The sequence below is a fragment of the Euphorbia lathyris genome, chromosome 1 (assembly GCF_963576675.1).
Source record: "Euphorbia lathyris chromosome 1, ddEupLath1.1, whole genome shotgun sequence".
Classification (NCBI taxonomy): Eukaryota; Viridiplantae; Streptophyta; class Magnoliopsida; order Malpighiales; family Euphorbiaceae; genus Euphorbia; species Euphorbia lathyris.
This window is the reverse complement of record NC_088910.1, coordinates 52808465-52830204: the sequence shown is the minus strand read 5'-3', so window position 1 is coordinate 52830204 and position 21740 is coordinate 52808465. Positions and strand designations below refer to the sequence as shown.

Genomic DNA, 21740 nt, shown 5'->3' with positions numbered 1-21740 from the left:
TTCTAACAAAAACTCAAGAAGAAAATAGAACCTCAAAAACTTCTTTTCCAAATGAAAAAAAAACTATTCCAAAAAAAAAGAAGAAAAAAAATGAAAAGCATATTACACATGCATTCATCCATTTTGTCATGCACAGATGTTAAGTTTTGCAGGAACGCGAGAAGCCTTGACAGATAATTACAAGTACAACTCATTCAAGTTGCGGGGAGCCGCTATAAAAGCTCATTCAAGTTGCGGAGAGCCGCTATAAAAGCTCATTCCAGTTGCGGGGAGCCGCTATAAAAGCTCATATCAGTTGCGGGGAGCCGCTATAAAAGCTCATTTCAGTTGCGGGGAGCCGATATAAAAGCTCATTCCAGTTGCGGGGAGCCGCTATAAAAGCTCATATCAGTTGCGGGGAGCCGCTATAAAAGCTCATTCCAGTTGCGGGGAGCCGCTATAATATCTCATATCAGTTGCGGGGAGCCGCTATAAAAGCTCATTCCAGTTGCGGGGAGCCGCTATAAAAGCTCATATCAGTTGCGGCGAGCCGCTATAAAAGCTCATTCCAGTTGCGGGGAGCCGCTATAAAAGCTCATATCGCTTGCTGGGAGCCACTCTAAACACTCATGTATCAGTTGCGGGGAGCCGCTCTAAACACTCACCTATCAGTTGCGAGGAGCCGCTCTAAACACTCACATATCAGTTGCGAGGAGTCGCTATAAAAGCTCGCATCTCATAATCAAATCAACGCAAATCAAGTGAGATCAATACAGACTGATCCAAACATTCAGGGAGTTTTATTAAACCTTTCTTTGTTTTTGAGTTTTTACTTTTTCACTCAATAAAATGCAAAAATGGCTATCTATGTGTACTTTGTATACTCCATTGTTAATGGAGATATACAAAGGGGGGCAGCTGTAGATACCCATTTTTGTCCGGGCCAATTTTTAAGTTTTTAATAAATTTCACTCAAAATTTGAACAATTCATGAATTATCCAAAATATATGGTATTATCTCGAAAATAATTTATTGGGGAAAAATTGTGCTATTAAGACTAATTTGTCGTATTTTGGTATAAATCGGTAAAAATATCGAATTATATTCAAAGTGCGACTTAATAGAATTGAAATACAATTTAACCTATCATAAATTTTATCGAGATATGTTCCTCGTATTTTGAATAAAATTGAATTTGCTTGAATTCGAGTTATAATTTATTAATTAAGGTTCAAATGTCAATCAATCGAATTAACATTTCAATGTTTATTTATTTATCGTAAACTATATTTAGAAATGTCTATAGTCTGAATTGCGAATTATGATGTAACATCGTATATTCAAGTTAAAGTTATATTGACTTTGGTTACGATTTATATTATAATTAAACGTTTAGAATATAGTTGATTTCTAAATAACATATTATGACAGATGGATTTGAAAATTGGAAAGTCAATAAATTAATGACAATTGAACGCTTAAAAATGGAATTTTTGGTAATAAATAAATATTGCATTATTAATATAAATATTTCTGTTTTTACAGTAATTTTGGCAGATCCGGAGACCCGCTCATCAACGTCAAAGATACCAGAAAATTCTCACTTTAAAATTGAAGACAATCTTTATATCCCAAAAGCAAGATCATAATACACACTCGATTCAAGAATATTCTAAAAAAGTGATCAAATCCTTTCAAGTGACTGAGTTATCTCATTGCGGTACAAGTCCCAACAAATCGGGAGTTCGGAGAATTATTTGTGCGGGTCCAACAAAATCCGAAGCACGGGTAATTATCAGTTCAAGTCTGATTCCAAAGCACGGGTAACTGTCAGTTCAAGTCCGATTCCAAAGCACGGGTAACTGTCAGTTCAAGTCCGATTCCAAAGCACGGGTAACTGTCAGTTCAAGTCCAATTCCAAAAGCACGGATAATTATCAATTCAAGTCTGATAAATTTCAAAGCTCGGGTTTTTGTCCGTATAAGTCCAACGGAGTCCGCTCGGGTAAAAAATAATTCAGATTCAATCTGGGTCCACGTCAAATTCAGGTCGGAATTCAGTCCCACAGCGTGAGTCCGCGAAAAATCACAATTCCAAGGACCAAACGACATTTTTACCAATAAGATCAATAATTCAGCAGCAGAGATGATCTCATCCAACAAGCATCGAGAACCTTCACTCTGCACTCTCCAGTGGAAAAAAATGGGCAAGCAAAATTACGTATAAACCAGGGTACAGTAGGAAATAAAAAAAAAAATGATGAGCAATAATTCACAGGCAAATTTCTTACTATAAATAGAGAAAGTCTATCACTGTAAAAGAGGGGGCAGGTAATTAAGAGCAACTTTTAGTAAAAAAAAAAAACACAGCAACACTGTAATAGAGACATCATTGTAACAAGGAGAGTGAGCTCGAGGGAAAGCAGGAAGAAGTTCTTCCTCAAACATTGTAACAGCCAAATAATCAATCAAAGAAAGGGTAATCTATTTGCAAAATTCATTCATACATACAGATATATACGTACACACACACACATATATATATATATATATATATATATATATATATATATATATTCATATTGCCATATCATTGCTACTCTTTTACCTTTCTCATTTTACCATAAGGAATTAACCAGACGATAACCGAGACCCGTATTCGCTCCCGAACACATTAAACGGAGAACTGAAGCACCATCCAGAGCCGACCACGGCTCTGGTTGCGTCTTCGGAACCGTTTGAACGGTGCGGAAGGTTATCTTCCGTATATAAAACTCAAAGCTTAGATCAATAGGAAACAGTAGAACCACAAACACAGTGATCACAACCAAACATCAAACCAATACAGTGAACGAAACCATAGCCGTCCTAAATCAGAACAAACATAGCAAACATTGATCCTGCAATCGAACTCTAGAAGCTTAAGGAACCAAAACACCAATCTAAACAGGAATAGCCAAACATTCATCTAGCTCTTGAACTCTAGGAATTCAAAGAACCAAAAGCACCAACTCAGCAAGCATTTAACCCAGAAAACACCAAACATGGTCCTAAGAGTTCTCTGAACTCGTAGTAAACCCAAAGAGAAATAGCCAAAACAGGGAAGGAGTAGAGAGAACACCAGAAACCAGAAATTTACCTTGCATGTTGAAGTTAGGGGCGGATCGGACCTCCTCAGGACAATAGGCTTCTTCATCGGAGGCGAAGATCACCGCCGCCGTCGCCAGAATTAGTTCGATAGAGCCTCCTACAGGCCCGAAACCAAACGAGAACCATAGACCCGGGTAAAGCGAGTAAATGAGAGTGAAATCGGCAAAAAGGAAGGCCGGAATCCATGAGAAAGGGAGTCGATCGCCATAGGAGAAGTGAGGGGAGAGTGGTGTCGGCGTGAAGGAGAGGAAAGAGGAGAGTTAGGGATCAATGGTTTATGAAATGGGAATGGGTAAAAGGTGTAGAATAGGTTAAGTCATGGGTCCTTTCTCTAAGTGGGCCGAAATTGTGGTGAAAATAAAAGCCCTGATTTAGTTGAAAACCCGCTAGATTAATTGCACCGTTTCGTGTATCGACGACTTGTGATAGTTAACGTATTAGTTCGAATATTATTCTTTTAATAACATCGTAAATGGATTAAACTAAAAAAAAATAATAAATAGGAGTATTTCCTCCTAGGATAAGATATGGGTTTACTCGGGATAAGATTAGTGCATTACGCAAATATATAATTAGCTCGTTCTTGAGCAAATTAAATTTTTTTCTTTTAGGGCCGATTTAACCTAACGAGAATCACTTATTCCTTCGTCCCGTCCCGTTATAAATTAATTATATCCCCATTTGTTCAATTTTCCCGATTCGTGAAATAAATGTAAAGGTCTCGTGTGTATGTGATACACACGACCTTGATAAAAATAATAACAATAAAGTTAACTTGAAAAATGCTAAATAATGCAATGCGTGATCCTTTTAAATTGGTTTAAGTGAATAAAAATATAGTATAAATTCAACGATACGCGTGAGGATATTCTTCATTAGAGATTTTGCATTGGCTTTCGAATACACACATGCGGCATATATTGTATTCGGAGAAATAACACGACGAATTTCGAGATGTCATCTCGAGCCGATGTGGTTAAGCAGACTAATTCGGATCGATGTGAAAACGTCATCCGAATCAATAGTTAAATTAATTCGAACTGACGTGAAAACGTTATTCGAATATGCGACCAAGTTAATTCAAACTGATGTGAAAACGTCATTTGAATTTGTAAATTAGATTAATTCAAATTGATGTGAAAACGTCATTTGAATATTAAATTAACTCGAATCGATGTGAAAACGTCATTGGAATTTATAACCATATCAATTCGGATTGATGTGCAAACGTCATCCGAATTCATAACTAAATTAATTCGGATTGATGTGAAAACGTCATTCGAATTTAATAACCAAACTCATTCTAATCGATGTGAAAACGTCGTTAGAATTCAATACTAAACTCAATACCCAAACTCCACGAGTGCCTGGTTTATATCGACAATTCAAAGCAACACAAATAGCAAACACATGATATCACAATAGTACCGACACGTCGGGCGGGGTAGGGTGAGTTCGCATCTCTTCCCTACACGTAACCGGAAAAACGAACCTTAAATCTCTCTAGAGACCATCCTTACCAAACCCAAACTACACAGAGTCAATCCAAACAGATAGGGCGACCAATCACCCCCGCACATGTATTTTCAAGTGATGATTGGTGGCGACTCGAAACCTTAAAGCACGAGAAAGGCAGATCGAGCCGGCCACGCACCCGGACCTGCGTAAAAACCGGAAGCCAGGGTGCGACACATTCCGAGGGAGCTTTGCAGTCCAGACACAAAAATAAATCCTCTTCTTTCAGATCAAAAAATAAATCTGAAGGAAAAGGATGCCAAAATTCGGGAAACAATTCGAGATCCAAAGATGGAGACAAGAAAGGGAAATTTCCTCCGTGTGGCATATGTCAACTTACAAACCACTTGGAGAAAAACTGCTGGAAGAAAGGAAAACCCAAATGCAATTATTGTCACAAATTCGGTCACACCGAAAATGATTGCAGAAACAAGCCACAACAGCAAGCTGCAGCTAGTCAGGAGACTCAAGATGAAGAAGATCACTTGTTCGTTGCTTGTCAAGCTGCTACAGAAAATAAAGATATGTGGTTAATAGACAGTGGATACACTAACCATATGTCTAAAGACTCTCACATCTTCACCAAACTGGATGAATCTGTTCAAGTTCCAATTACGATGGGAAATGGAGCTGTCGTAAAATCGAAAGGCAAAGGAACGATCGCCATCAACACGAAGAAAGGAACAAGACTAATAAATGATGTCTTGTATGTTCCTAGGTTGAGCCAAAATTTGCTGAGTGTGCCACAGATGATGCTTAATGGTTATTCTTTGCACTTTCAAGGAAACACTTGTGCAATTTATGATCCTCAACAAAGAGAGGTTGTATGTGTGAAGATGGAGAACAAAGCATTTCCTATTAAATGGGAAAGTATAGCTATGGCAGCAATGAAAGCTCAAACTGAAGCTGATAGTTGGCTCTGGCATAAGAGGTTCGGACACAGCAATTTTCAAAGTTTGAAATTACTCTCTCAACAGAACATGGTGAAAGATCTACCCACAATCTCTGACTGCACTAGAGTTTGTCACGGCTGTCAATTAGGAAAAATGAGTCGTCATTCATTTCCTATAGGCGAGGCTTGGAGAGCAAAGGAAAAGCTTCAATTGGTACACACATATATCCGCGGGCCAATGAGGACTCTCTCACTTGACAATAGTAGATATTTCATTTTATTCATAGATGATTACTCAAGAATGACTTGGGTTTATTTCATGAAAGACAGATCTGAGGTTCTGAATATCTTCCAGAAATTCAAAAATCTGGTAGAAAATCAAAGTGGATGCAAATTGAAGACAATCAGAAGTGATCGTGGCACGGAGTACACATCCACACAGTTAAACAAGTTTTGTGATGAAGAAGGTGTTCATCATCAACTCACCACTCGATATACTCCTTAACAAAATGGCGTTTCAGAACGGAAGAATAGAACAGTGATGGAGATGGCCAGATCAATGTTGAAAGATAAAAATATGCCTAACAAGTTTTGGGCAGAAGCAGTCTATACATCAGTTTATCTTCAGAATCGCAACACCACAAAAACGGTTCAAAAGATGACTCCACTTGAAGCATGGACCGGTCACAAACCTTCTGTCGGACATTTGAAGGTGTTTGGTTGTATCTGCTACATGCACGTTCCAGTTGAGAAAAGGCACAAGCTAGAAGCAAAAGCTGAAAAGGGAATCTTTGTTGGTTACAGTTCTCAATCCAAAGGCTACAGAATATACAACTTGAAGACATCAAAAATTGTCATTAGCAGAGAGGATTAGGTTCCTTCTTGCTTCCAACTTTTCTCCTAATGTTATAGGATGTTGATGAAAATTGATTATTGTCCATATTATATTAAAATATTAAAATCTTAATTTAGTAAAAAAAAAAGAAATTCATAAAAAACGAAAAAAAGAAAGTCAGAGTAATAATTGTGTTCTCATGCATTTAATGTCACAAATAATTGAACTTACATCACATGTGTATGTATGGAGGGAGAGTCAATTTTGGCGAAAATTCAACACTGTATTTACACGTATTGAGCACCTATATAAATTGTAATAGGTTGAGTTTGATATGTAGTTTTTCATTTTTGAAGTTAATAAAAAATCCATTGAGTACAATTTCTTTTTTCCAAAGCCTATTATTTCTAGCAATATTGATTTTATGCACTTCGACAACTGAGCCTTGATTCTTGTTGACTTTCTTGTAGTTGTTTTGTGCATTCTCATGATGCTTGATAGGTAAGGCTCCCTCGACAACTTTCTAGTCTCATGGCTCTTCTCTGCACTTGTGCTTGTTCCAAGTGTAATATTTGTCAAATCCTTAGTGTTTTCTAAGGTTGTAATTGATGCTTCAAATCTTTATGGAACAGTCACAAGAATTTTCTCAACAATTCTAGAGTCTGGCAAGATAGAACCAAGTAATCTGATATTGTTTAATCAAGTCCAGGGCTTGCATTCCTCTGATTCTTTCATCTCCCACATACTCCTTGAGATAATCCCAAACTTCCTTTGCTTTCTTTAATGACATGATGCGAGTGAAGATTGTCACTGAACCTGCAGCAAACAAGCAGGCTTTCGCCTTGGACTTCCTTGTCTTTTTCTCTTTGTGTCATTTGATTTGTGCCATAGTGGGATTGTTTGAAAGTTCTGGGGTTTCATAATCTTCTTCCACTGCTTCCCAAAGATCCAAAGCTTCCAAATATGTTTCCATGCGAACTGCCCAAATTTGATAGTTATCTCAATTGAAGGTCGGTGGAACAACTCAGGAAAAAGTTCAAGAAGTTCTGAGTTGTAATTAAACTGACATAAAATAATTAACGTTGAAAACATCTATCTATCTATATACTAAATCTGTAGAATCATAGATACTAAATCTGTAGAATAAATGATGATGTGTCATGTTCTTAGATTATGCATTGCTGATGTGTCTTTTTCTTAATATAACTCATGTTTTCTTTTCAGTTATTTGATCTTTTCCATCGGTTTCGTTTTTAGTATCCTCTTCTATTTACAGTTACCACTTACCACACGTCTTTGACAACTGCTCCACGATTCTCATTCCCTTCTCCTAGCCGTTCCTTCCTTTCTCTTTGTTGCATGTATCTGTGTTTTATTGATCTAAGGTTTTTCACTTTAAGAATTCGCTCAGAAGCTCCATCAATTATGAGCCTAAAGAAGGTATCGATATCTAACTTGGATTATGGAATATATGAAGCGATATGTTGTTCACTATGATAATACAGGTCGCTCTAATGGCTCCGGTGAAGTAGTTTATAGAAGAAGAAGAAGTGATGCATTTGTGCCTATGAAGAGATATAACAATGTTATATTAGATGGAAAACCAATGAAGCTAGAAATTCTGGTGAGTTTTCAATTTTATTTTGCTGAATTTTTGTGCATTTGGGGTTTTTGAGACTTTTGAGATTTGCAGCAAAAAGGGCATTCTCACACACAGTAGATTTCAAATGTAGTTTTTTGCTTAATTAATTTTGGTTCTGCAACATGCTATTCTAAGACGAATTTGCGATCAAATACTTGGTGGTATTTGTTTGATTTGGCCCTTTTGACTGCCAATTTTTCCCATTACCACCCTAACCAGGTTGTGTTCTGAAAATGTTTATTTTGCAGGAATGGATTTCTGAAAAACTTTTCAGTGTGGTGGATATAAACCTAACTATTTGTGCAGGTCCCTCTATACCCCAATATTTTTCCAATCCTACTTCATTTCCAGCCACAATCCTTCTCCTTCAAATCTAGGAATTGAACGTAGCAATTGAAATAATCATTTTCAATCAGATCAACCTAGGGACAAATACTTTCTTACTTCTTCTGTTCTCTGGAAATTTCTTCTTCAATTCAGCCAAAGGTTAAAAGGGATTATCTTTTTTATTACTAACAAAGCCTCATACGTACGATCTTTTCAGGTCTCTATTTTGCTGGGATCTTTCTGGATTTAGTAAGGCACTTCTTACCCTTTTCGGTGTCCCAATTTCCCAATTCTCTAATTATCTATTACTTAATGCTGCATTTCATGTCTTCACATTGCTGAATTCTAGCGTCTTTTGATGGGGACGGTGAGCCAAGCTTTGCCCCCTTTTAATTATTCCTTTTTCACATTTCTTTATTTCTATTACTTTATGTGCATGTTACGCTTATATAGATAAAGCGTGTGATTTCCTAGAGCTAGCTGTAAGGAATTACATGTTGACATCATGATGCATTTTCAAAATAAATAAGAAAAGCATTGGTGTACATGTCAAGTAATTGTGGTAGGTTCTGTTTTGAAAGACATTGGTGTCAAGTAATTGTGGTAGATGTTAGACACTGATTAAACTCTTCTTTTGGTGTTTGCTTTAATACGATCCCTGTATGTTGGGTGTTTCCTTGAATATGATCCCTCTTGCACTATCTATGGCCCAAGTTTCAGAATTTTGGGCTTTGATCTTCTAATTGGTGTATGTGTTTAAGTGGGAAAACTTGAATCTATCTTTTTTTCCCATTGAAATCGTGCTTTGTGCAGTCAACTATTTAAGCAACTATTCTAATTCTGTTTTATGAGGGTGGAAAACTTTGCAGTGCTTGAGGTTGAATAAGGTAACGTTGTCCACTTTGCTTGTGTGTTATTCCTTTGTAATTGAAGTCTCATTAGCCTAAAATTCTTCTTTAACACTAAGTAATTGGACTTAACAAAGTTTTAGCAGAGGTATAGGTTAGGGCAGGAACACGAAACAAAATAGTAGCAGAATATACTCAGAAATAGTATGCTTACTTACCTTTTGTTACTTCCATATATTAATTCTTTTATCTCTTTTTTTTTTATATATAATTATGCATACATAGATTAGAAAGGTTTCTATTCAACAGAGAGATTTGGAGTTGAAGGTGAATAACTTCAGAAGTGTAAAGCCAGATTAAAAAGACATAGAAGAACAGCTGAACGTGCGGTATGATTTTCAGCCTTTATAGACTGATTTTAGTTGGTCCATAGACAGACACATAGATTAACCCTAACATTTTGGCAGTTCTGAGGCAAAAGCATTGGAAGAGAAAAACATGTGTGATCTTCATGCTCAAAGAGAAGCAGAAAGAAATGTAATTACTTTGCAAATAAAATTTGATTTATTTTAGATAGCATATTTCACTTAATATCTTGATTTAAATTTATTTTAGCAGAAACTCTTGATGTTGATGTTAAGAGATGGTCAAATGGGAAAGAATGGAATTCACGAGCATTGCTTTCAACTTTGGAATATGTATGTTGGTTTGCATCATTTTTGGCATGATCATTTTTTCTTATTTGTGTAAATAGCTGTTAAACAATCAAACTTGGCACTATTAATGTTTCCTTACACATTGAAAAAGTGCAGAGGTGCAAGTGCTGACATTTGTGGGATGAATTTATCCTTTTCTTCTTAATTTGGATAAGTCACTTAAGTATAATGTTCCTTTTTTTTAATTAAAAAAAATGGCTTCTTACTTAATTAAAAATTGGGAAGTAGAGATCCGGATTCATCTTCCTTTTTCGTTATTTTATCTATGTTGTTTGTAAGATTTAGTTTGGGTGTGATTTTTTTTTTTCTAATTTGCTTCATGTCTCTAACATTTTACCTATATATTGTTATTTCTTTCTCTATTTCACTTCTTTGCAATTTAAATTGAAACATATAAGATATGTTTCTTTTTTCTTTGATCAATACACATTTCTGCTAAGCATTTTTTATTGGGAAAATTAAATCTATGACCCAACTTTAGTTTTACTTGCTTTATGATTTTGGACTTGAAAACCGGACTAAAAGTCTAAGCTTTTTCTCGAGATTTGAATATTGTTTGGGTGCGTTGGATCCCTCCCCCGTCGGGTTAGATTAAAGTTCACACGGATGGCTCCGGAAAGAGAACCATCAAATAAAACTACTCTATTTTATAAATCTACTAACATGAGATATAATGCAACATAAATTTGAATTATCTGTATAAATATGGGAAAAATATTACAGTTCACATATATGTTTTATATGATTATGATGAGTATATTGCAAAATATGTTACACTCATGATTTTTCTAATTAATTTATTAGTCCCTATATTTTGACAAAACACACTGTTTAGTCCCTGTATTTTCAAAAACACATGATAAAGTCCATAACCTTTTTCTCGATGAACTGTTTAGTCCCTAATGTTTTTCTCAGTGAACTGTTTCGTCCCTGCCGTTAGACTCTCATGAAAATTTTGTTAGTCAATTTGGATTTGTGTTATTCTTTTCCTTTATTTTCCTTTCCTTTAAACTCTAATGCATCTGAAATCAACTTTGAGTGTTCTTCTTCTTGATTTTCTTCTTAATCGTTCAAAATCGTAAGCATTGGGTCTGTTCTTTTTCTTGTTCTCCATACAAACGACTTCTTTTTCTAAATTGGATTTCCTCTTCTAAAGTTTGAGGGTAAATAGTAAAGGATAATTTAGTCATTTCCGAAGTCATAAACGTTAAAAAATCTAACAAACAGACAGAAGGACTAAACAGTTCACTGAGAAAAAAGTTAGGGACCTTACCATGTGTTTTTGAAAATACAAGGACTAAACAGTGTGTTTTGTCAAAATATAGGGACTAATAAATTAATTACCCTAATAAATTTGATAATATTTACTTGCATTGTACATTTTATAGAGTTAAAAACAAAAAATAACAATAAAAATCTTATTGATGAATTAATATTTTCTTTAGAAAAACATATAATTGTATTCAAAATGTTTATTCAAATATCAATTCATCTTTTATGGATGAATTAATAGTTTTTTATGTTAAAAAATTGTAAACCGCTCCGTGCATTGCACGGGTCTAAAACTAGTTACAATTTAAAGCTAGAAAAATAACTAACCATTAAGAAAATGGTCCATGAAATCAGAACATGGGAAAACTAATTCCTAAAAATATGTAACAATAATTAAGTAAAGATTCAGCAGCCCTATACATGTTTCTAACCCTTGAGCTCAGATTGTTTGAACTTTATCTAAATATATTCTATTAGTTAGGAGAATTGCTATTTATGAGCATATCCTACCAAAAAAAATCACATATGGCCTCATATATCCCTTGGGTCCATCCATTATTTGGGGCTAGTATGTTGAATATCAGGAGGGACTAATATCTCTCCGGATGTTTGCGTATCTGGGTCTCCATTCACATGGTTGGTAACCTCAATATTAAGTTGATCATCTGTTTGCAGATCATTACGGTCTTCATTTTCATTTTCTTGTTCTTGAGAGATTGCTCCATCTTGTTCATTAGTTTGCATTACCGGTACTGGATTGCTTGCATCTGCCTTTGGATCCTTTTGGTCGAAAGTTCTTAACAAATGAAGGATTCTACTTGATCCTGAACCTTCGACTGAACTGGAACTCATCAAGATTTCCCTATGTGCATAAACGAACATGGCTGCATACATCAGGACTGCTGAAAATGAAATTACGCCTGCAATCAGGAATAAGCCCCAGAAACTGTCGAGACCAAGAACGCTGGACGAAACCGAGATGCCGTCATCAGGACATATTCTTTCATCACTGATCCATGTATCTTCAATTTGCTGCATTCCAATATTTTCTTTCACTTTTAACATCGCCCTTGATACATCAGAAGCCAAACGAGAACCTTTAGGAAATACCTAGATTAGGAGGAAGTAAGATATTCTATGCATTAGAGTCTGTCTTATAAGGTAGCTAGTTATATAGACATAAAGATGTCTGTATGTGAGAGAATTGTACGTTTTAAAGTACTTTTAAGGGTACAATTAGGCCAAAATATATTAATATGGTATTAGAGCCGCACAGTTCAAACTATCATGATTCACATATTAAGTCCTGATGTTGAGGGTAGATACTATATACGAGAAATCTCTTTATATATATATATATATATATATATTTGAGGTGGATTCTAGTTTCTTAAAAACGAAAAAAGAGAACTTACGAAACCAAATCCGCCAGTCTTAAACTGCTGAATATTGGGCCGGGGAAATTTTGACATGAATGTGGACGGTTGAACCAAGGTATAATTGGAGCAATTCTGCGCAAGGATGAGTTTCATATAGGGAGATTCATCAAAAGCAGCTGCAATGCCGCCATTTTTGCTTCGAGTGAAAGAAGTCGATCACATTCTTCAGCGGATACATATCCTCTCAGGTAGGATTCTTGAAACCCCAACCCTTTCAAGATGCCAAAAACAAAAGAATTTTTGGCATAGCCTACATACTCTTGCTTCTGAATGAGTTCATGAACATCTGTGATTGCTGGATGAAACCGTTCCACTGTTAAAAGACTGGAAAAACTGGCAGTATAGCTTTGAGTAAGAATAAGTAAAACGAAACTCCATACAATTATCACTACTCTAGCCAAGTTGTTCATCACTCTCTCCCCTGAAATTTTAATTCAACAAAAACATGACTAATAAATTAATTGTCCAACTTAGATTAATGCTTTGTTTAGCAATTATATATCCAAAAATATTGAAGTTTAAGGAGGAGAGAATTACTATGTGCAAAAACCATGGTGGAGAAAGCAAACCATAAGCTAGTTCCAGCTTGATTTGAAGGTGATCCTCGAAACTCATCATTTATTCTGTGTTCAAGAACCCAAATGACAAATGCAATAAACAAGAAAAAGCAGAAGGTTGTCGCCCAAAGTCTAGGCGACAAAGGCCTCAAAAACATCAGTGCATTGTTGTTTTTCTCGTTCTTTATCCGTACCAACATTGACACATCTGATTCTATGTATGGTAATGTAAAATCAACATATGATGATCTTTTGGCTATAATAGTTGTATCTCCTACCGCAGCATCATACTTCTGTACATAATCACAATAAGCTCAATCGGTTATAAACTCCTATTAAAATAGTCAATGAAGTAATATAATTATACATACCCCTTTGTAGACTTGATGGACCAGATCGTTGTAAGCTCCTCATGCATGTCCGTCGGGATCGGGAAAGGGGACATATTCATAATCCACAGCATAAGGCAATTCTTTCATTACAGCTTCGAAAATACTTATGCAAAATCCTGTTACTGTTGGTTTCTTAGTAATAGGATCAATTGTCACATTTACTAATTCCTTAAAAGTACCAGTAGGTACTCCAATTTTCAACTTCTTCCCATTTGCTTGGAACTCCCATCCCTTAGGAGTAACGGTCGAATCCCCTGGCCATACAATGGTTGCGAGACTTGCCTTACCAGCAGAACTAGAGTTCAACATTCTAACAAGCCCTTTTCGTGGTACCCAAAGCCCAATTCCTTTTGGTCTCTCACCATGTAAATTAACAATTTGAAACGCTGAAGGTTGTAATTGTCTATTAACGAAACGAAAAATCTCCTGAAAACCCTTTGAAACTGGTATTTACGAGTGCCCGAACGATCTCCAGACCAACCGGAGAGACCCTAAAAGTACTACTTGCAGCTCTCTCGGTTGCAATGGCTAATGCCTTGGCAGCATCATAGGCCCGTTGTCCATAAACGTTCAACTCAGCATCGACCATATCTGGATAATCTTGATGGAACTTCCTTTTCCATCGAACTCGAAAATTTTCAAGCTCTGTTGTCTTGGGAACATAAGGTTCAACTCCTAGCACACCTTGCATTGAATCAATTACTGCATTGTCCATTGAGTTCATGAAATTAGTCATCCCATCAGTTAGAATCCATACATAGCCTTCATTCATCATTCCAGCTTCTTTGGCTTTTTGAACAAGCCGCGAACCAAGAGAAGGATACATGTGGAGAACGAAAACCCTAGTTGGCATACGTATAAGCTTGAAAAGTTCTTCGAGGATTTCAGAATCTGTGGCTGATGGGGAGATTGCAGCCATGTGTGGGATATAAGTATCTATTTTTTGCAAAGATTCCATCAAGTAAGGAATGATGCCTACTCCATATTCATTGTTAACGTATATAGGTACGGCTGATCTCCACCCAAATGCTTGGATTACTGCTCCTATAGCCTGTGCTTGTGTTTTGTCATTTTGAGTTGCTTGAAAGAAGTATAGACTATTGATGGAAGTAAGAGAAGGAGCAGAAGCAGAAAATGACATAATTGGTACTTGAGCTTTGTCTCCAAGTTCAGTGAGTAGTGTTGCCTGCATTGATGTTGTTGGACCTAGGATAGCTTCTACTTTCACATCTTTGAGCAACTCCAAGGCTGTGTTTTGTTTTCACAAGGATATTATCAACAAATACTCAAAAGAATATAGCATATGAGAAAGAAAGACAAAATTAAGAAAACCTGCTAAAGCTGCACCAAAGACAGTGTCTTTGGAGTCCCTGGTGTGAAGAAGCAGCCTGGTTCTGTAGTGAGGATTTTGGGCATAAATATCTAATAATGACATATTAATACAACTCAACCCCATCTTTCCAAACTCATAATCCACCACCACACCTACATTCACCGGAATTATTGTCGTGTTATCCTCATCTGCTGCTGCTGTTCCGGTCAACATAATGCCTTCTGAAAGAAACAAGAACAGACAGATTAAAACAGGTTTTGAAGGCCCTTGCATCTTCACAATATTAAACCAAAATTCTTGAGGAGAAGAACTGTCTGCTACCCAAAATTAAATAAGCAAAAAGTCACTCCAAAGTAAGCTCTATAATTTCCACCAACTTTCTTTCTTTGTATAGTTGATTAGGTCAGCCTATAAAATTCAACTATTTAAGTCTTTGAACATTAATGTACTTTTCATGGACTTCTCAAACTTCAAGTTTTACCAATTCACAACATATAATTTAATTTTAAATTGATACGTATTTGGGAATAGCCAAATAATTACCGGACATTTGGTTCACAAGGGGTAAGGGAAAATGAAACAAAAAGGAAAACTAAAGGAAAGGAAATGAATAAACATTAATTCCCCTATGTGGTTGGATATGTTTAGGAAAGGGAATGCAATTCCACCCCAGTCCTTTCGTAGATGTTTGGTTCAAATAGGGAACCAAAACTATTTTTTTAACTTCATATATAATAATAAAAAAAAATTCAACTCTTTTACTATAGTTTCCATAAAACGTGAAATAACTTCATATATAATCCCAAACAATCCAAAACGTCACTCACTTGCTACCCTTATTGATAATAACATAAAGTTTATAAAAGTTAAAAATTTAAATTTAACAAAGTTCATGCAAATTAAAAAAACAAAAACAAAAGTCAATAGTCTTCTAAGCATAATACTTTATCACCGAAAAGAGTTTAAGCATCTTCATTGTCCTTTTCACCAAAAAAATCTTTGACAATAATTTTTATACATATATGTGCCTCTATTAATAAAATATAAGAATTAAAATCAAAAGATAATGAAATAGAGGAAACTGAAATAAAATTAATCAAAGAAAATACATAAACATTATATTTAAAAAGAAAATAATTATTTTAAAATAATTAAAAATAAATATTAAAACTGAATAATATGATAAAAGAAAAAAATTTGGTCAAAATTATTTTTCAGTGTAAAAAAGTAAAAATAAATAAGTATAAGGATCAAAAGTGAAATTAATCTAGTGATAAGAAAATATAAATAAAAAATACAACGATTAAACAAAAATAAAAAAGTAAAATTTAGTCAAAAATATTTTTTAAGTAAAAAAATTAAAAATATATAACGAAAATGAAATTAATCCAAAGATAAAGAAATGTAAAAATAAAAAAAATATAGAGAACAAAATAATAAAAAATAGCGAGTAAAGTAGAATTTTATAAGGATTGTAGAAGTTTAAGTTAGGGGGCGTTTGGTTTAGGGTCTTTAGGAATGAGAATGAGAATAAGAGGGTTTCATTCCCTTTGTTCTTGTTTGTTTACAAAAAAAAAAAACTCATTCCCTTTACCCATTTTAGATTAAACCATTACCCCACTTTAGGTTAAGCCATTACCCCATGCCCTCTAGGGAATGAGATTTTCTTTACCCCATTCCATTTCCTAAATATATCCAAACACATAGGGGAATTAATGGTTATTCCTTTCCTTTGCTTTAGTTTCCCTTTCTTGATTCCTTTTCCCTTACCCGTTGTGAACCAAACGCCCCCTTAGAAAGAGGGTGGAAAGGGAATAGAAAACCTTAGGGGGGGATTGGGGAATGAGATTAGAGGAGTTAGGGGTAAACCCAAAACTAAAAAAAGGCAAAACGAATCATTGAATTAGCAAAACAAACACCACCAAAGGTAATGAAACCTCCCATTTCCCTTACCCTTTCCTAAAACCCTCAAACCAAACGTCCCTTAAGGATGTAAAATGAATTGTTGTGTTATTTGATATTACATATAATTATAAATTATAAATGTAAGAAAAATGATATAATTATATGAATCATTTTGTAGTGGAAAATTCAGTTGTACAAAAAAAAAAAAAAAAAAGTGAAAGATAAATCTGAACAGTAACAAGAAATTATACAGCCAGTCAAGCTCGGACCGGACAGCCTACCGGTTCCCAGTCAGACCGACCAGTCCGATCCTGGCTTGATAATATTAGAGATTATTATTAAAGATTATATTGTTTCAGTTGTAGATTACACAACATCTAAACAGTTAGCTAGTTAGCTTATCATACTTATCTTTTAGTCATTCACTACAACGTGAACTCTACTTTGTATTTATATAGAATTATACATCAATGACAGACACTCAGTAATTCAAACTGTATTATAGTATCAGAGACCTAATCTCTATCTTCCTCCCAAACCCTAACTTCCCCTTCTCTCACTGTTTGCCGAAACACCTCCCTCCCTCCCTTTCATGCGCTGCCGATCCCTTTAACGGCCGCAATGACCACCACTATCGGCAACTCAAATACCGGAACTCCAAACTTCGGCCATTCCGCACCAACACAAACAACACCGCAAATAGCCCTAACACCCACCCATCCCTCACTGTTTCCAATATCTCAACCTTCATCAAAATTATGCTTGACATTGAGAAGGGTCACTACCCGACCTGGGCTGCCTTATTCAAACTCCATGCCAAGGCTTTCCAAGTACTCGATCATATTCTTCCTCCCCAAACCACAAATCCTTCCGCTACCTCCCTCCAAATCACAAACCCTGAAAACTTTGGTCCCGAATTGACGTTGTTGTCCTCCAATGGATTTACAGTACTATTTCCCTTGATTTGCTACACACTATCATTGAAGCAGATTCGTCTGCACCTAAGGCCTGGACACATCTCCAGGATACTTTTTCAAACAATAAGCACTCTCGTGCTCTTTTCCTCCAACAAGAGTTTTCCAAAATTAAGCTTGATGACTTCTCTAACACATCCTCCTACTGTCAGCACCTCAAATCTTTGTTTGATCAGCTTTCGATAATGGACTGTCCTGTTACTAATGACCAAATGGTCCTGCAACTCATCTCTGGCCTAACAGATGCCTATGATAATATCGGCACTCAGATTCGACACGGAGATCCTCTTCCTCCCTTTCACAAAGCCAGATCCATGCTTATTCTTGAAGAAACAACAAGAGCTCGCAAGCTTAGCCTTTCCCCTGAAACTGTAGCTCTCACTGCCACCACAGAAACAGCCGACCCACCGTCGCACTACTCTTCCTCTCGGCATGCGCACAACCGATCGCCCCACATTCATCGTGGCGGTCGAAATAGTGGTCGGCCCTATCACGGCAGAGGGGGGTGCTCTCATTATCGCAATTCCGGCGGCTCCTCATACCGTCAGCCCTTCAATCCTTGGGCTCCGTATTACCCTTGGGCGCCACAACAGCCGTAGGCAAGCCCATCGTGCCCTTTCCCGAAGGCATCCTGGAATCAACCGCCACCTTCTAGCCGCCCATAGCCACATTCCGGCATCCTTGGCCCGTGCCTTAATATGCCACAGGCACATCTCAACATGGCAAATTCCTCTTATGCCCCAACAGATATTGAACAGGCCATGCACACCATGACTATTACACCTCCTGATCTGTGGCACATGGATACCGGAGCTACATCCCACATGATGGCTAATAAAGGTACACTCACCTCTTATTTTGATTCGCGCCTCAATGGAAATATTATTGTTGGTAATGGTAATTGTGTACCCATTTTTGGTTCTGGTAATGCATATTTAACCACTAAACACCAACCTTTTAAATTGAAAAATGTTCTGCATGCCCCCCAACTAATTAAAAATCTCATCTCCGTCTGTCAGTGTACTAATGATGACCAAGTTTCTGTGGAATTTGAACCATTGGGTTTCTCTGTGAAGGATTTCCAAAAGGGAACGCGTATCATGAGATGTAATAGCACGGAGGATCTCTATCCAGTCGTGTCTAGCTCTCCTCCTTCACCTCCGTATCATTCTGCTCTCACTGCACATCGTCTAGGACATCCAGGGCCCCCAATTTTGGACACCCTGATCAATAAAAATTTGATTTCTTGTAATAGGATTAAGAATGTTTCTGTTTGCTCTTCTTGTGATAATGTCAGCGTTGTCTACCTTGCGGGTAATCCGGTTCAGCACCATCGAACCAAGCATGTCGAAATGGATTTTCACTTTGTCCGTGAAAGAGTCGCCAAAGGCGAGGTCTGTGTCTTACATGTTCCGTCCCGATATCAAATTGCTGACATATTCACCAAAGGTCTGCCCTCCCCGCTGTTCGACGACTTCAGGAATAGTCTCAATGTTCGGCCTCCGAACTCTTCGACTACGGGGGAGTATTAGAGATTATTATTAAAGATTATATTGTTTTAGTTGTAGATTACACAGTATCTAAACAGTTAGCTAGTTAACTTATCATACTTATCTTTTAGTCATTCACTACAACATAAACTCTATTTTGTATTTATATAGAATTATACATCAATGACAGACACTCAGTGATTCAAACTGTATTAGATAATTCGGCGATAAGCTAACCGGATTGCTTATACTTTTGACAAAGCGGCCCGGTTTCATGATAATCCCTCTTATTAGTCACATGGTCCTACTTTTGTTAGCTCTTTGTTGCTTTAAGACGTAATTCTCCCATAATTGCTTAATTAATTATCCTTTTCCTAAAAAGGGAATCAGCATAGACATGAAAGCTAAGTCATAAAATACAAGATCATTTTCCGCTAATGCTCCTCCAGCCCCTTTAATTTGTCCAAATTGGTTATTTTATCCTTTCAACTCATCGAATTTTGTTATTTACCCCATTAACTCTATAAAAATAGTATTTCTCACCCTCTTAACTTATCCAAATTGGTCATTTTACCCCTCATCAATTTATCGAAATGTTCTATTTACTCCCTTACTCCATAAAAGCGGTATTTCTCACCATTTATGATCCTATTTACCCCTTAACTCCATAAAAGTGGTATTTCTTACCCATTTATAGTCCAAAATTAGTAGTACTTATTCAAATGAGTTTGAAAATATTTTTTTTAATATCAAATTTTTATTTTGTTTTAGTTTGATAATTATATTACAATAATAGTATATTATAATAATTAGATAATCAAAATTTAATTAGCCAAAAAAGTTGAAAAGAGAAAGAATGAATAAAAGATACAAATAACAAGAATATTAGTATAAACAAGTTAAAGACATTATATGTAGGGATAAGGTACCAAAATGGGTCTATGATTTTTGGAGAAGTATCAATTTAGGTTCCACGTACAAAATAATATCAATATAGGTTTAACGTTTAAAAAATGATATCAATTTAGGCATCGATACTTGATTGTAAGGGGTGAGAAATACCACTTTTATGGGGTTTAGAGGGTAAATAAGGCATTCTATAAGTTGGAGGGGTAAATGGACAATTTGAGGGAGTGAAAAATACCACTTCTATGGAGTTAAGGGAGTAAATAAGACATTGGATGAGTTGAGGGGATAAAATGACCAATTTGAATAAGTTAAAGGGATTGGAAAGCATCTCAATTTCTATTATTTTCTAGATTCTAAGCCAAGTCATTTGTTAAACCAAACCCTTACCCGACGCTTCCATTTTATAGAAGACGAAGACAGCAACTCCATGAAATACCTTTCTTTTTGTCCTCTTTTAAGTTGTGGTATGCATTTAAAACCTCAGAACAAGTCTTCGGAACAGAAACACCTTGTTTTTCCAACTAATCAAAGTTAGACTTTACTACTCTAAAATTGCATAATCCTATATAGACTTTTCTGCTCCAGGAAGAAACATAATTTCTTCTTCTTGCGAATGTTTAAAAGGCTTAATGCATATACAACCCTTTCAACTTCCACTTATTAATGAAAATAGGTTACAGAGCTAGAGGCTGTAAAATGCATATAGGATGAACAAATGATGTTGTCCCTTTTTTTTTGGTAAAAATATGTCTTAAGATTGTTAGTAATATCAACCAACAAAAGAGAAATCGAACAAAATAAAATAATAGAACAAAAAATATTATTAATATGAAATTACAGACAAACAAAATGTAATCACAAAATATTTTTAAATCTTTGGATGAACAGAAATGTTATATTGACATATTTTGTCCCAATTAGAAATCGTATCCCAAGATATAATAGGTAGCTGTGTAGATAACATGTGTAGATGTTATCACCAAAATCATACCAAGAACAAAGAAACAAAGGTTGGAATGAGTTTTTGTTTCTGGAAATTTTTTCACTAGGCTGTCTTGTCTGACTGTGTGCAATCAGAAATGCAGTTAAAAAGCATAAAAAGAATAGGGGACTGCTGGGAAACTGATTAGACAAAAATAATTAATTAGTCAATTGATTGGTCATTAAGCTCCCAAACATTTTGGATGTTACTCATTATTTTTTTATTTTTTTTTAAAATATTTGCGCAATGCGTTTACATTAAAGAAGAAAGAAAAATCTCCACCAGACCCGGATGTAATTCGAACCCATGACCTTCCAAGGGATAGGTAAGCTCTCAAACATTTTGGATGTTACTTATTAATCTCTAGAATGTTTCATACTTTTAAGAAGGGAGATGGCTCATTTCAATCTAGCATTCGCATCGCGCACAATATACGAGTCCAATCCCAGACTCATTGGAGCTTGATTTTCACCCCTTACATGTGAGTTTTTCCCATAGTTAATTGTTAAAGTCTTGTAAAAGGCTTTAACTTAGAAACCTTTTGAAAACTCTCTCAAATTAGCAATGTCAATGTGAGATGGAG

General features: G+C 35.9%; 1 long non-coding RNA gene and 1 pseudogene across 5 annotated transcripts; one reads left to right on the top strand and one right to left on the bottom strand.

Annotated features, from left to right (window-relative positions):
- The first annotated feature begins 6507 nt into the window (after positions 1–6507).
- On the top strand, positions 6508–10266 carry LOC136232878 (uncharacterized). Of its 5 annotated transcripts, none has more exons than XR_010690645.1 (3): positions 6711–7811; positions 7877–9577; positions 9656–10266. It is a non-coding gene; the product is annotated as an uncharacterized lncRNA (long non-coding RNA). The 5 variants fall into 5 exon arrangements; XR_010690638.1 differs by having other exon boundaries at positions 6711–9577; positions 9656–9725; positions 9807–10266; XR_010690644.1 differs by having other exon boundaries at positions 6711–9577; positions 9656–9725; positions 9804–10266.
- A 1354-nt stretch (positions 10267–11620) lies between these two features.
- On the bottom strand, positions 11621–15170 carry LOC136218128 (glutamate receptor 2.7-like; annotated as a pseudogene).
- Positions 15171–21740: the final 6570 nt, after the last annotated feature.